This window comes from Trachymyrmex cornetzi, unplaced genomic scaffold, assembly GCF_001594075.2.
Source record: "Trachymyrmex cornetzi isolate Tcor2-1 unplaced genomic scaffold, Tcor1.1 scaffold109, whole genome shotgun sequence".
In the NCBI taxonomy this organism is placed as follows: domain Eukaryota; kingdom Metazoa; phylum Arthropoda; class Insecta; order Hymenoptera; family Formicidae; genus Trachymyrmex; species Trachymyrmex cornetzi.
The window spans coordinates 204,042-219,752 of NW_017295642.1; the positions used below are offsets into that span (position 1 = coordinate 204,042).

At 38.0% G+C, this 15,711-nt stretch overlaps 1 protein-coding gene across 2 annotated transcripts in view; it reads right to left on the minus strand.

Annotated features, from left to right (window-relative positions):
- LOC108761087 (uncharacterized) overlaps window positions 1-15,711 on the minus strand; it is a 39,884-nt gene that overhangs the window by 15,235 nt on the left and 8,938 nt on the right. The window lies entirely within an intron of this gene.

Here is a 15,711-nt window from a genome sequence, read left to right on the forward strand (position 1 = left end):
AAACTAATATTCCGAAATTTTAATAATTAAAAACATTGAAACTGATTTTCTCGAAACTTTCTTTGTTTTCTGAGTTGTGTCGTTGTAGCAAATGGGCGAATTCTTTTTCAATTGGAAGGGAAACCCGAAGGTAAGGATCCACTGATAAACGATGTTCTTCCAAGTAGGTTTTTAACGATCGAAATAACGCATCTTCGAGTGAACGGCTTAAGCAGTTTCGATTTTACATGCAAGCAAGCGGATAAGTGCCGTGTAAGTCGTTGGTGAGGGCTAATAACTCCTTTTGGTTTCTGTCATCGTGGTCTTTTACGGATCGTTAATCTGTAAGCGCTTTTATGGCCTGCGTAATAGTTTCTCCTTCTTCACGGCATTGCAGGACGTCTGTTTCCGAACTCGACCCACCATCGTAACAAAACATGCATACTATGAAAGACGGGCATAAAAGACTATTACGCTTTATTTGTATTTTCAATAACTCGGTATGACTCGTCCGTTTTTGAGATAACAGTTCCCGAGAAAACGCAATGACTTTTCTACGGAAAGTTTCCAAGGAACGGACGAACTAAGCTTGTAATAAAAATTAAAATTTATGACGGATACCAAACTCTGGAACTTCGACAAAGATTCTTCATTCTAGCAATAAATTATATTCAACAAGTCTCACTTCGAGCGAACAAAATTCAGAATTTCTACTTAATTCTTGCATACAAATTTATTCAGCGTAATAAAACTTGTTCTTAAACCATTCTAGTTTGCGTGGCAACGAAAGAATTGTGTAAATTCGAGAAAAAACGGAAGTATAAGACGGAAGACACAATTTATCCCTTCCCTTATTTCACCGCCTTGAAAGATCAGTTACAGAGAGGCAAACGAACGCCCGCGAGGCGGAAACCTTCCGGATAATTCAAGCAAGGGTTTTCTCTACAACTATTCTATTTCGAGCACCTCCCGGCGAGATTTATGGGTTCGGCAAATGAAACCGACAAGATCCGGAATGTCGTCGAAGGGATCGGCGATTCATGTCGTCGGATTCTCGGTTCGTTTGCACCGGCACCAAGAGTGTCCCGAGATGTCAGCGACTTCTCGCGCGCTAACGACCCGGGGACCTCATGTCGAACTCGGGACTCCTCGTTCACAGGACCACCGTAATTTCAGCGGACCCTCGGCTGAGATCGTCGCGAACAAACGACGCTTGATCACGAAGATCACGTCAAGTGCGAGAGAGAGAAAGAGAGAGGGCATGGAGTCATCTTTCTCTGGTCGAGGATTTATGCCACGCGAAGCATTAACCCGAAATGCAGGTTTCGGCCGAATCCGAAGTTCTGCGTTTATCGAACAAGAGAGTTCCTTGACCTATAGCCGGTCCTTTTTCCTTCTCGTTGTACAATTATAACGCTTGTCACGACGCTCAACAAACGACCCTCAGTCACGAAGAACGCGAGCCATCGATGGGAACAAAAATTTCGCGAACAATGATTTATGGTTCGATCAGAATTCATTTGCGAATTAAGATTCATGAAACTTTCCGACATTGAATCGGTCAGTCCTCAACAATGTCATGAAACTGCATGTTGTGAACCTAACAAAATATCTGACACAATCAATCGATGATAAAATCATAATTTGTGAGAAAAAGATTTCATAAAAATCGATATAAAACATTCTTGGTGCTACGCGACAGTTTCATGCATGCTGTAAAATTCGCGAAAAAGTACAAAAAGGACGTAAATAAGATCTAAAAGTTGAAAGCATGAGAGTGGTGTGAAACAAGAGCTGCCGTCTGGGAATGCTGAGAGCGCAGCTATGAATTCAAGTGCGATATAGTAGTCGCACTGCGACAGAGGCTCGACATAAGCGAGTCTAAAGAATAATTTCACGCGTGGAGCATATTTAAAAAATCTAACTCACTTGTATTACCTATATACTAATAATATCCTAATAATTAATATACCTTAATTCTTTAACTGCCGCATGGATTTTTATAAACTATTCCTTCTCTGCTATTATTTTTTATGTCCTTAATGTAATTTTAAGTAAATTTCTTACAATAAAATATATATTTTTAAATAAAATATGTTTTTTAATAAAAATCTTCGACAAAGTTGAAAGAATCTCTCCAAACTTTACAATACAAATATTATACAAAATTAATGTAGTGTCTATATATATTATAGATAGTAGTAAATAAGAAATGTGTGTTAAATTAATATTAAAATTAATATAGCGGCATCTTGAACTCACATAAATGTGTATCCAATTGGAAAAATATTGTTTGAAGTATGAATAAATTTTTACACTCAGCCTTTATCCTGAATCGATGAGTCAATAGCTCGTGCACCAAGTTTGGTAGGCTTTGAGTAATTCGGATTCAGTAAGTCCGTGAAAATACAATTATTACGCAAACGAATGAAATCACGAGAGAATGAAATATTCTCATATAAAATCGGAAGACGCGTATAACACGCAAAATATTACGTATATCTTCAAAATCTTAAAATACTTTACATGCCAATGTATATCCGTCTGTCTCAAGATGTACTACACCTGTCTCTGCGTGAAGGCTCGAATCTCCATGTGCGTTTCGCATATTTATTCCTTTTTTCTTTTCATTACTTATGCCTATTATTGAAACGAACAGTTATTGTATACACAGACAGGAAGAAGATTAGATCGCTAGCGATCAAAGTGTCGCGTCAATGAGCTGTGTAAATGTCATTTGTAATCGAGTAACGTTAATTAATAGACAATTTATATATACGACTAGCGATTAAAGGAAGCGTGTAACGGGAGACTCTTTTTTTGCATCTGTCACGCGTGACCTGAATGCAAAATGCCGTTTGTTCTCATGATTTCTTATTTCATCACGGAGTACATTGACACGACGTTTCCTGCATGAACTTAAAACGAGGAAAATATTTATCTCCTAGGCTGGACTTGTTTTGAGAAAGGTAGAATGAAATAAAAATTGAAATGCACACATGATTTGTCGATAATCATAAAAGAAAAGACTCTAAAAATATAAGTATATAACAAATTAAAATTATTAAAATATTAATTTACATTAACGGTATACAAAAATGATAAATTTTCTAAATTTTAAATTAAGCTTTAATTTTAAAATTGTTATGAATCTAAAAGGACTCAAAAGGCATAATGACATTTCGAAAGTAAAGATTTTAAGCTTTAAAACTCTTTTATTAAATTTAAATTTCGTTCATCTTTAACCAGGTTATAGTTGCTTAAATTTTGAAGTTCGTAATGTTTCCAACTCTTGTTCCAACCCAATACATCAGCCAAGTGTTTATGCATATTTAAAGCCTGATCGAACAATAGAGATAAAAATTTTATCTGAATATCGCGGTCGAGAGCTTATAAAATACACACATTAAGTTACGAAATAAATGATAAATTGTAGGGAGAGAAAATGGTCTAAAATAGAGAATCACTGTCGCAATTAGAAGGTTCAAATGCCGATATTAGAACCGTTTTTCTATTTTCTGTCCAACATACGATAGAGAAAATATACGCATGAGCGAACGAGTTAGTGTGCGCAAGATTCGCCGACGTGAAAAACGGTAAAAGTTTGAAATCTATAATCGACTAAACATTTTTATCGTCCGACTGTATAACTATATACTAATTTTGACATTAGAAGTCGCGTTTCTATTCTATCAGGCATGTTCTTTATCATGTACGACGAGATCCTTGTAGCGACTCCCAATCGCACGGAGGAGGAATTTCTCCTCGCTTTCTGAAAATCATCGTACGAGCGTCGCCGGTATTCAGGGGTAAGTGACACCGGCTGAACTCTCTCGCGTCTATATATAAACGAAAATAAACCAGAATGACATTTGAACTATACTCTCACTGTCGCCCCTCCTTTGGCCACGACAGACCAAAAGAGGAACGCAGAGAAGGACGACAGAGGGATTGGGACGTCGCGACGAATGTCTGAGAAAAATTGTGTCAGCTAAATCAGGAGGCTCCTCTTTTTGAATGATAACCTTTTCTATCTTCTCTCTTTTGTGTTATTCTTCTTTACAATTAACTGTTCATTTCCGGCGCGTTAGTATAAGCTGCGTATATTTTGACGGTCTACAGTTCGGGAGGTTTAAGCGAGTCTAAAGATCTTGACTAAAAAGAGAATGTCGATGATTCACTAGGATGCATGACGCATTGTAATCTTGATATTGCCAATTATGTCAACGCAATGTTGCATATATTTAGCATTTGATCCACTGGCATCGTGGAAGGAACTACATATAAATGACTTTTCCGGCTGATGCGCACATGCGCTGAAAATGGCATGCGATATGATCGAGATTGTAGGAAAAACCAAACCGTATTAGTCATAAAATTGGACTGCCCGTCGAAACATTAAAATATATTGTAATAATAACCGCTGGCAAAGTGTTTCCAATTGCGATTAAATAGATTAATTATATTTATGTTATATTTATATGAAAGACGCTAAACTACCGTTTAATTTTTAATAATTTTTACATGATAACCGCATGAAGCAATTGCTTTGATCAATGTTCATAATTGAGTCTTAGAAGAACTAATTTACTATGCAAATTATCGTAAATATGTGCCGGAAAGATTTGCCATTGTCTGAAGGAGGAACACTTAATTGTCCACTCGTCCATAAAAACATTCCTCGCGATATCATCGACATTGTTGTCGCAGGAAGTAAGATGTACGAAGACTCACATACGTTGCAGTGGAAGGTTGTATATCGGGTGGTGAAAAAGAGAGAAACTTGGATCAAATTTCACATTGAAGAATCTCAGAACTACTATTAAAAAATCACTATTAGCTTTACTTAAAAAGTTATCAGGAACAAAATTTGACGTGCGATCACGAGATTAAGTCATATCTTGCATTTTATCGCTTTAATTATACGTCATTAATCACCCATGTGACTCTAATTAAAGGCGTACTCTGAGGATACGCGTTAATGATTAGATATAATGTAAACATTTCTGTCCTACAGCCTCAGGAGTATATTATATCACATCTCGTATGAGATCGTCGCTTTATGTATATATGTACAGATTTCAATACGATTCGGCTCCGAGGCAATCAGGACTCTTTAACGAGTCCTCGTGCTTGTTAAATTGAGCGTGGGTTTGCCAGACTGGTACTAACGAGACAATAAAGAATCGCTTCGGCTTCTGTATTTTAAGCCATCGCGTTGATTGCGCCAAATATTTGAGCAGAGTCATCCTGCCTTTCCGGTTCTGATGTCCAAATTCTATCAAAGCTGTGCTTTTTGTGGGAAGCTTAATACTCCAAATGTCTTAGTAGGAATGCATCGGATCGTAAAATTATCGGATATCTGAAAAGAATGTAACATCGAATATCCGACATCTGGTCGGATATCCGGGAAGGCAATGTTTCGAGTCGGATATCCGATCAGATTCCGGGACAATGTCTAAAAAAAGCTGTGCAAAAAAAGAAAAAAGGAAGCAGAAAGGACTGTATCGATAGAGATGATAATTATAGAGAGAAAAAATTGTGATCTTGCAGTATATAAGATATTATAACATTATAAATATGCATATTTATTTACAGAATATTTATATAATGAAAAATCAACAATTTAATGATATAAAATTTCAACCGGATATATTGCCGGATACTAATGATATCCGACTAACCGACTGGATAGTAAAAAAAGTGCTGGATAATATCAGATACCGGATACTTTTATGATATCCGGTGCATCCCTAGTTTTTAGTTTTATTAGTCAACGTTACGTACGAGTGGGAATTAAAAATAAATTATACATTGAACGTATTCTACGCTTTTATTTTATTCATGCGACGTATGAATAAAAATGAACCCGAATTGAACGCGAGCGCGACGCTGACTAAAATGCATTCCGACGTTGTTGAATCACAATGAGCTTCGGCAATTATTCGCGATGTCGAAAGCCTCGCGGAAAGCGAAGCGGCTGGAGTTTGTCGTGCAAACGTTTCGCAGAATAATTCCCGGTGAAACGTCCGCACTTTATTTGATGCATTTATGGAAAACGATGGACGGTTTTAAAAGGCGTCGTAAATTCATTGGACTGTCTTTTCTGTTAACTTTTACGAAAACTATATCTATAGCCGGTACTCATAGTACGTTCTTAATTTAAGTATCTTTTTAGTAAGTAATATCTTAAGATGCTAATATGACTCTGTAAGTGGCTTATGATATCTTAAGACTGTACTTAAGACAGTTTTAAATATAAGAATCGACTGTGAATATCGGCCTACATCTCTTCTTTATAAACAGTTTTGATGGTACATGCAAAGAGATGTCGCGATCACGTGTGCAATGTTATGCTCTACATCTTCGGTTACAAAGCGGCGTTTTTGTTACAGATGTATAACGTGGAAATAGACGAGTGCGTGAGATTGCGTGCATCTGTGTCGTTTTATGGAATGTCGTGCTATACATATATATACGTGTAATCGTAATCGTGTGCGCATTAATGCTATTCTATTGAGGAAACATTAGGCTTGAACAAAAAGTCAGTCGACAACTATTGTATTTCTATACAACATGCTTATAGATTTTCGTATTTCAGATTAGTATTAAATATACACGAAATGTACACAGAAAGAATTAACGGCTTTGCTAACGTTTTAGGTAGATACAGATTTAAAAATCATTTTTTTAGACCATCAAAATAATTATGTAGGATGTTGAAGCTGATTGCTGGAATGTCAAAATTGTTCACACAGTTGAAAAATTGGTGTTAAATTTAACACATTTTACATCCTAACCGTCCACTCAAATTTTTATGAATTTAATACAAAACAATATTAGAAAGTAACAAATGTTATACACAAAATTAACACAAAGAATGTAACATTGAAACAATTTGTAAGCAAACTATAGAAGCACGTTTTATCAGTAAAACATTTAACAATTCAGTTAACATTTATAAAATATCAAATTAACAATTTATTCATTTATCTTAGAATTTACGTTTTAAAATACATTGTTTTTATATTATTTGTTTATTTAAGTGTTAAATATCATATTTAATGGTTTAACCAATTTTTTTTTAGATCTGCATCTATCTAAATTTTTAAATACTTCAACAAAATCATCTTTTCCTATAAATAGCCATAGAAATCTTTATATCAACGAATACGGTCGTAATGCGTGACGTTGCGCGAAACGCAAGCGAGTCACAGTTCGCATCCGACATTTTCGAGCGTTTTGCGGTCGCGATTTCCGCGTGAGACAAGGAACGATTGCAACGGAAGGAAAGAAACATCGGACGTTCATTTCCGTCTCGAACAGTCACATTCGAGAGGGAAGAACAATACAGGGGTGTCCCGGCGCGGGACACGCTGCACGCCTTCTATCTTCTCTTCGTCGAAAGGGGAGAAAAGGGGGAACCGGATTTCCGAAAAAGGGAAAGCGAGTCGCGGGATGCAGGTTGCCTGTGCGTCTCGCAGCACGCACGCACATACGCACGCACGCACGCACGCACGCCCACGCGAATGCGATAAATTATGTGAGGAGGCGGGCCTCGCGACGGAGCGTAGAGGGCCCACCATAAAAGAACCTGTTACGTTCCAGATATTAGCCCGACGAGCGCATATAAAATCGACTACGTTATGAGTGAGGGGGGGTATTCTTGCCCATTCTCTTTCCCGACACGAGACGATCACAATGAGAGCTGGGTAGGAAATAAACGCAAATAGGGTCACCGGGGTAATCCTCGGCGCGGTTAATGGCATCACCGTTACACAATAAATAAGTACAGGCTTGCGAGCTTGTTGTGACTGCCTTTAAGAGCGTGTTATGTCCCACATATGGAGCCAGCAATTATAGTTACCCCCAATAAAAGTGCCAGAGACGTACCGTCTCTTACGAATTTTTATCTAGCTTGCGACATCCACAGCTGCGATTGTTTTTGCAAAATGTCCAGAATAAAGACAAAAGCACATTTTTGTCACTTCAACTCTGTCCCGTTATTTTGCTTTGCAAGTGTAATTTTATTAAAAAGAAAAAAAGAGATGAGCCTCTCTCTCTCAGGACACAAAATTTTCGTTCGAGGCTGTTACTTGCCTCCGGAGGAACGTCGGGGGAGCGTTTCACCGAGTATCGTGCGGTTCTTTATTCCTGTTTATCGATCGGCAGCAGAACCGGTATGCGTACCGTACTATACGGTGTTTCGTGTAAAACGGGTAACCAGCAACAAAGAGCGTGAGGGGGGGGAGGGTTCATACGGTAGTTTCGCACCAGCCGACGCGACGCTATTGTAATTAAGAGGCATGGTGCTGGATAAGAACAGCTTTCTGGATGGAACGAATAAGGTGCCGCGAGTCTTGACGATCAGGGATCATAAATAAATCGACGATATCCGACGATGGAGATGACGCGATCGTATTTAGCACATGTCCATTACAGGGTAAAAATAAACTGTGCTCACGAACGATATCAGCTATCGCTCAAGTGCATGCTCGAGTCGCTCTTTTTAATGGGGCTGCATGAATTGCTCATATTGTTTTAGCACTTCAACGAGCGATAAGGTCACTTCCGTACATTCAATTTTACATCCGACGAGCATTTACAATCGAATAAACTATATAAAATCTCTAAAATCTTAGGAGTGGAATTTAATTCTAGAGAGTGACAATTGAGCTAGTGTTGAAAAATAGTCAATTGTCAATTTTTAAGAGTAAAATTTCACTTTCTAAAGTTAGATTTCACTCCAAAAATTTTAAAAAGTACATCGGATAAATTCACGTCTAAATAATGAATCTATTTTCATTTATATATGTATAAACAAGTCGTCACGCGTACTAATTCACTTCAAAAGTACAATTATGTTTGTAATATTTTTAAGTAATAGAATTAAAGTCAATAATCCGGTGGCGAGACGTTATAGAGATCTAAATGATAAATGATTCGGCTCATAAACTCGTGATCGAATCGGCCTTTTTGCAGACTGGATAAGGCGTGCGATTTAGAAAACGATACTTGCGCGCAACAGCACGGAAACATAGAATCTTAATTGAAAACCTGAATTGCATTTGTCACAATTAATTTGAAGCGACCGTTAAGCGGCTCCAAGCCGTTATTACACGCTTTCGGATTAGCCTAAATCCCGTACACGATAGCGTGGAATATGTATTATAGTCGAGAGAAATTATGCGGCGATCGCCCCATTGCACTTTGCAGTTGCAACGTGGCAGCTGCGTCATGTCGAGTGCGCTTTATCGCGGTTGTACTCGCGATGCATCATACGAGAGTAAGTAACTGCGCTACGGATTAGAGCGGTGAAACGAAATTCGCAATTTACGCTTGTATTTGCTGACAATAAATTCCCGTTAATTCAATCAGTCCTACATATACATGTCATTGCAGTATTAAATATCCGGAGAGGCGAGCTAAGAAATTATGGAGGAAAGATCGATAAAAGATTTATTTATGTTGCGCAAAAATAAAAATACAAATAATTCTCGTATCGCACGTCCGCAAAAACGTGACACAAGTCGAAATTTTTCAAACTTCATATTATGTGCGGATTGTATTTTAAAAATATATCGGTCTTCAGGAAAAATAATACAAGTTGAATACTTTTTCCAAAGGATAATGACACAAGGCAAAATGACAGATCAAAATAAGAGCACTTTTTAAGAGTAACGTAACACCATACAAAACTAATATCTATATTACTTGTAGAGAACTTCAAAATTAACTTATGTTTAATACTGCCGTAATAAATTTATTAAATTTAAAATACAATTTTTTATCCTCTTTCCTGAACAATTTTATATTCTTGCCTCTTTTCGCGAAGGTGCGATATGCCTAAAATTCGTACGTCTTTAACGTATGTCTTCAGTAAAATATATATACGTGTCTGTCGTTAAGTCGGCCATCGATTGCCAATCACTCTGCTCGCAATTGCTCGGATTAATATCGTGATTTACAAGCTATCTTGATTACCTCGCTGCACCATTGCCGGAAGCCAAAGTCGAGAGTCACTCTCGTAACGATCCGTGCGCGGAACAATGATTGGTGTAAACAGTGCACGCGTGCGGGGACCGGTCACCCGAGAATCTCTCGACGGCGCGCACACGCCGCACTCGAAAGCACTGTACTGACGAACGGACGATGCAATAAGCGAATCGAATGCTGCTGCCAGCCGCTATCGCGAAGAAGAGAGAAGGAAATGCGGTCGACACAATTTTAACATATTGCATACGCGCATATGCGCCAGTCCTCGGTGACCAGCTGTGCTAGCTCCAACGTGTCTCGTCGATATAAAATATAGCTAACGATATTTCAGATATAGATATATATAATTTTCTATGATCCATAAATCAAGTTTAGTAATCTTGATTTGTATGAAGGTTACTGAAGGAAACCATCAAACAGGAAAAACCATTGCAGATTTTGAAAATTGGAATCTTAGTTTTATTTGTAAGTCTTGTTTGGAATTAAATCTTATTTCGTTCAAAATGATACTATATTCAAAAATGTACCTTATCCTACCGTTCATAAGTTCAGAAACATTTACAATTTTTTTGCATCTCACAAAATGTTAAGTTAAAAATCTTTCAAAAATTTTGTAAACAATAAACTTGCAAAACAATAAAAACTTTACAGATCAAAAACATTACAATAAACATTTTTTCTCTTCTTTCTTTGTTCTGCAAACTCTTTAATAAAGTTAAAAAATATTTTATAAAAAAGACTAATCGATATGTAAAGAGAATTTTTATTTAATATTCAATTTTTATTGCAACTATGATAAATGAAGAACTTTTGAGAAAAAAAAAGAATCGTACAAACAATGCTCTCGAGAGCATGTAATTTTGTAGTCAAAATTATAATTCGTCATGATGTTGAGTGTACAACCTTTAAATTTTCATTGATAGACTTTTGTAAAATTCATTGAAATCCGTGTGATATTTAACGCGTTATGTAGTGAGCGACGTGTGCGAGTCCTGAACTGTTGGACATTACCGTTATTGCTTTATTAAAGCTCGTACGTCATTGATCAAACTCTCTCACAGTCTCTGAGTGATCTCACGACCTCGCCGCCAGCAGGTGCGAGCGAAAAATATAGGGTAGTACATTACGAAAAGGATCGGGAAATATAGTTTCACGAATTCGAAGTCGATCGTTTTTACGATTGCGATACAAAGTTTAATCTACACGGAGAGAATTTTTTCTTAGAATTTACCCTGAAAATATGACAGCATTGGGACAACATTGTATTTCGAAGAATTTTAATATAAAAATCTCTCTCATTTATTAATAAAACTACAATAAAGTATAAAATAAGTTTGATCAATTTTACTGAAGTGCATGGTAAAAATCTTTAAAATATTGTATTGTACCACAATCATCATATTTTCAGGGTAAATTTTAAAAGAAAATTCTCTCCGTGTATTGTTACGCTTAAATAAACAATGAAAACATTAATTGGCTCTTCTCTTTATCTCTCTTTACAAATTAGATGTATTTCTAAATTCCGAGAAAAAACCCGTAATTTTTTTAGATGTAATTCTACATTTTGAAAAAAAACCTGAGATTTTACTTTTTTTAAAAAATTAGCAAACGTGATTTTTCATTTGGCCTCAATTTTTATTGAAAATCGATTAATTTGATCTTCATAACGCGTAAAAACTAAATAAATGGGTTACTTGGCTCGGCGTGTCATCCGTTTTTTTTTTCAAGCACAAGATACGCGTAACGGTTCACGCGTACATGGACACATTAATCGACGTACGTCGAACCTCAACTACAATCTTAATGACGCGATTGACAGTTTAGCGACTGAAGTGGTGCAGTCGTTAAACCCGACACCCGACACCCCGGAGGTATCCTATCAGCGAGCGATGCAGAGAAGAAAGAATAATGACCCATCTCATCGCGGGAGGTGCAACGATTAGTGCACGATCCCATCCTATCGAGAACGCGTTCTTTTCCCATGCGATCTATCGATTCTCAAGTGCTTTACTTATACGCTGCCGACTCTTGCGTGACTTTATCTCGCGCTTGGAGTAAAAGATCGTTGACGTTAAAATTTATACGAGGTGCTAGAAAAGTAACTATTCTTTCGAAACTGGAGCAACCGGGATATATACGAGTATTTTCAGAGGTGAAACTAATCGACTCCACGAAACAACGAAACAAAGAAAATTGATAACATTATAAGGTAATCTCTATACAGTAAAAAAATGTTATGTTTGCGTCAAAACTGGTCTTTGTTAACAATGTTTCGTGTTGAATTCTTAACACACCCGAATGTTAATTTAACACAATATGGTTATATTATTTGAATATTTTACGTTAAATTGATATCAATATTTCTTAGTATTAAAATAACATAATTTATGAGTAAATAAATAAAAATAATGTAGTTTTAAACATATATTATAAATGTTAATTTTACTAAACAAATGTGCTTCCACAATTTGTTTCCAAATTGTATCAAAATTACATTTTTTGTGTTAATTTTTACATATTTGTGTTTCAAACATATTCTTGTATTAAATTAATGCAAAAATTTGAATGAACTGTAAAATGTGTTAAATTTAATAATAAATTTTCCAACTGTATGTACAAAATTTTGACATTCGAGCAACCGAGTTTGAACCACTCCTAAATAATTATTTTGACGGTTTAATCAAATTATTTTCAGATCTGTGTCTAGTTAAATTTTTAAATACTTTAAATGCAAAATGTTAAATTCATCACAAATTTGCCAATAGTACTAAAATAAGAAATTTGCAGGAAGTGAGATCGATCAGTTTGGCTCGTGGGAGGTTCACACGTGAGTCACGGCTGAACGTTATTGATAATCGAGATCTCCGCCGGAAATAATTCGCACGGATCTGTGCTTCGAGATAGCTATACACCGAGGTATAAGCATCAGCTTACGACATTGAAGTGGACTATAAGAAAAACGGCGTCACGTCGGCACACGTGACTGCACTCGTTAATCAATAATAGTCGTACAATCTGCGACTCGAGTGATTCGATGGATGTATATAAACCCCACGATTCGCCTCCGCGTACGAATGCCGACACAGTCGTTTCAAAATTCGAAGGCCCGTTCTCGTCGTAGGATGCGAGGAAAGTATCGACTCAAGGCCGGCTCGAGATAATCTCCGAGCCGAGATCTATGGAGTTGAATTAACATGAGATCTCTCCCGCCCCTTTCTCCCTTGCTCTTCGAGACGAATGTTCGAATCCTTCGTGTAGGAACGACGAGTCATCGATCGATGACTCGCATTCGGCTGTGACGTTAAATGTGTCATATTGTAAATGACACGACGAATGTATAGGATGTTCGTACGACTTGCTTACGAAGACACAGCGTTGCAACAAGCAATAAATCGCCTAAAAATCCAACGATATTAATTCACGTATTAGAAAATGTAACATCTTTCCATGCTAACACTGCTTCACCAGTCACATCAAGTGCCGTTATACCTGCGTCGAAATTAACACTCGCATTGTGTTAAATAAAAATGAATAACAAGCACCATGTAAACAGGAGGTTGTCTTGTAACCAGGTCTGAAACTTAGATTTTTTCTGTGGTCAAATTTGTGTACACTTTCGGAATTTAAAATAAGGTGCATGTATGATTTGGTAAAAGCAAGAAAGAGAGTTGTAGAACAGTTTAGTGCAGGAAGAAAAAACAGATTGCAGGTGAAAATGACAAAAATAAGCGAATTCACTAGGTGTTGATCAAAAAAATTATAAATTCACTAAAATATTTATAGGTGCCTTCGGGAAGACGTAATAGCGTTATTTGTATCATTCTGTCTCCATCATATATTAGTAGACACAAATAGCGTTAACAGCGTCTCCCAGAATGCCTCTATAATTTAATTCATTGATCAATCCCTAATGAATTTGCTCACTTTTATGTAATTTTCGCCTGCTTTTGAGATACATAATTGATCTTCGGAACACACATCGACTAAATTGGGGCAAGACGATTCCGAATCTCGGATAGAAAAAATACTCCGACCTTTGTTCCTCAGATTTTTTACCCTTATCATTGGAGAATACCTTGAGGCTGTTTTCCTTTTAGGAGACACAGGTATGTATCGTTCTGGCTTTGCTGAATGAATGAATCATTATTCATTGAATGCTAAGAAGGATAGAACGTTCGCGTCGACTGTGTCTCCTAAAAGGAAAGCAGCCTGAATAGGCGCAGTCGTCCAGCTACGAAATCTACAGATAAAAAGGATTCCGATAGCTAGAAGGTTCTGTCTCCTGGGGAGACTGGAATGTTAACGATATAACTAACTGCGAACCTGTTCGCGGCACAAACGAGAGGACACTGGCAGATTCCCGGTCCTGCGAAGGTCCTGCGTATCCTGGGGACGCGTGTTTACCCGCGACTTCGAGAGGACCCCACCCTCAGCTTCGGCGTTGGCGACGCGACACACACAGGCAACTTGCACGTAGACCGCGACGACGTGGGAACGGTGGAGTCGCGTCACACGATGAGGAAAGACGTCGGCGAGGGAGTGGGACCGCGTAGGTTCGCGGCCGGGACTTGTCATGTTGCGCGAAACGCATTATTTACTCACGATATGCGCGCGTCCCCCAGGTGTCGGGCTCCAGGATGGCCGGCCGGATGATCTCCTCGCGACGATGTCGGACGTCACGCGCCCGTCGCGTCGCGACGCACCACACTCGGTCACTCGGAGCCGATTCACAGCGGCCCCAAAGACCGCCAACTTCGAACGTACCGACCGCGACGGTTTGTTGGTTCGTTCTTTACGACTGGAGGCTGGAGGTCGATTGCGTATCTTCGAACGACGAAAATCACAAGTAAGCAAACTTATTACGTGTTGACCGATACAATTATAAATATTCTAGTAAGAGCGCCTATCGCGAGGGCTATATTTCTGCCGCTTTCAAGCTTTGATGGTATTAAGCTTGTTCTTTTTAGCTAAGCTTTTCTCACAGTATATTTTTTTTCTCCAACGTGAAGAGAAGAGGAGGAAAGACAAACTGTGCAAGAAGCTTCAAAGTTCAGCTAAAAAGAACAGACTCATGATGAATGTATGCCAATTTTATGCACATTCGCTAAATATTGTCCTATATTCATATAGATAATTATGCATGAATATGCATTTGTGTTAATATTTGCTAATGTTGGCGCATATACATAGATCGTGTCGTCTGGAGTAACCTTCGATGGAACGGATGTTTTTCGAAAGGTTAGTACACGAATGATTATTCGAGGCCGCTAGAGGCGCTACTACGCTAGATTGATATTGTTTTTATTGTCGCTGTCGCCGTGTATGTTTTGTTACGGGGGTACGAAAAAGTTTCTGTGAAACGCCGACGTTTGTCGCAATTTCTGTGGTACGTAGAATCCAGTAGAATTGTCCGATCGTAATAATCGTCGCGAGTGACGGTTGCGATTAATGGCGTCTTGACTTGCTGTTCGCAGGACACACGTGGCACGGTTAGAATACCACGTGGGTCTCACCTACCAGGACGATTGATTGACACTTTTATTTGACGAGGACATCTCCTACGACCGGACACCCGCGATCCCGATGTCGTCCTGGAGACACGCCGACAAGACTTTGCCAACGGGATCGACGAATTGAAATCCGTAAAGAGGTTAGGTGGCCGACCAAACGGTGCCGCATGTTTTATTATATTGTAAAGAATTAAGCAAGCTTAGAAGAATTTTAATAGCGACGTAT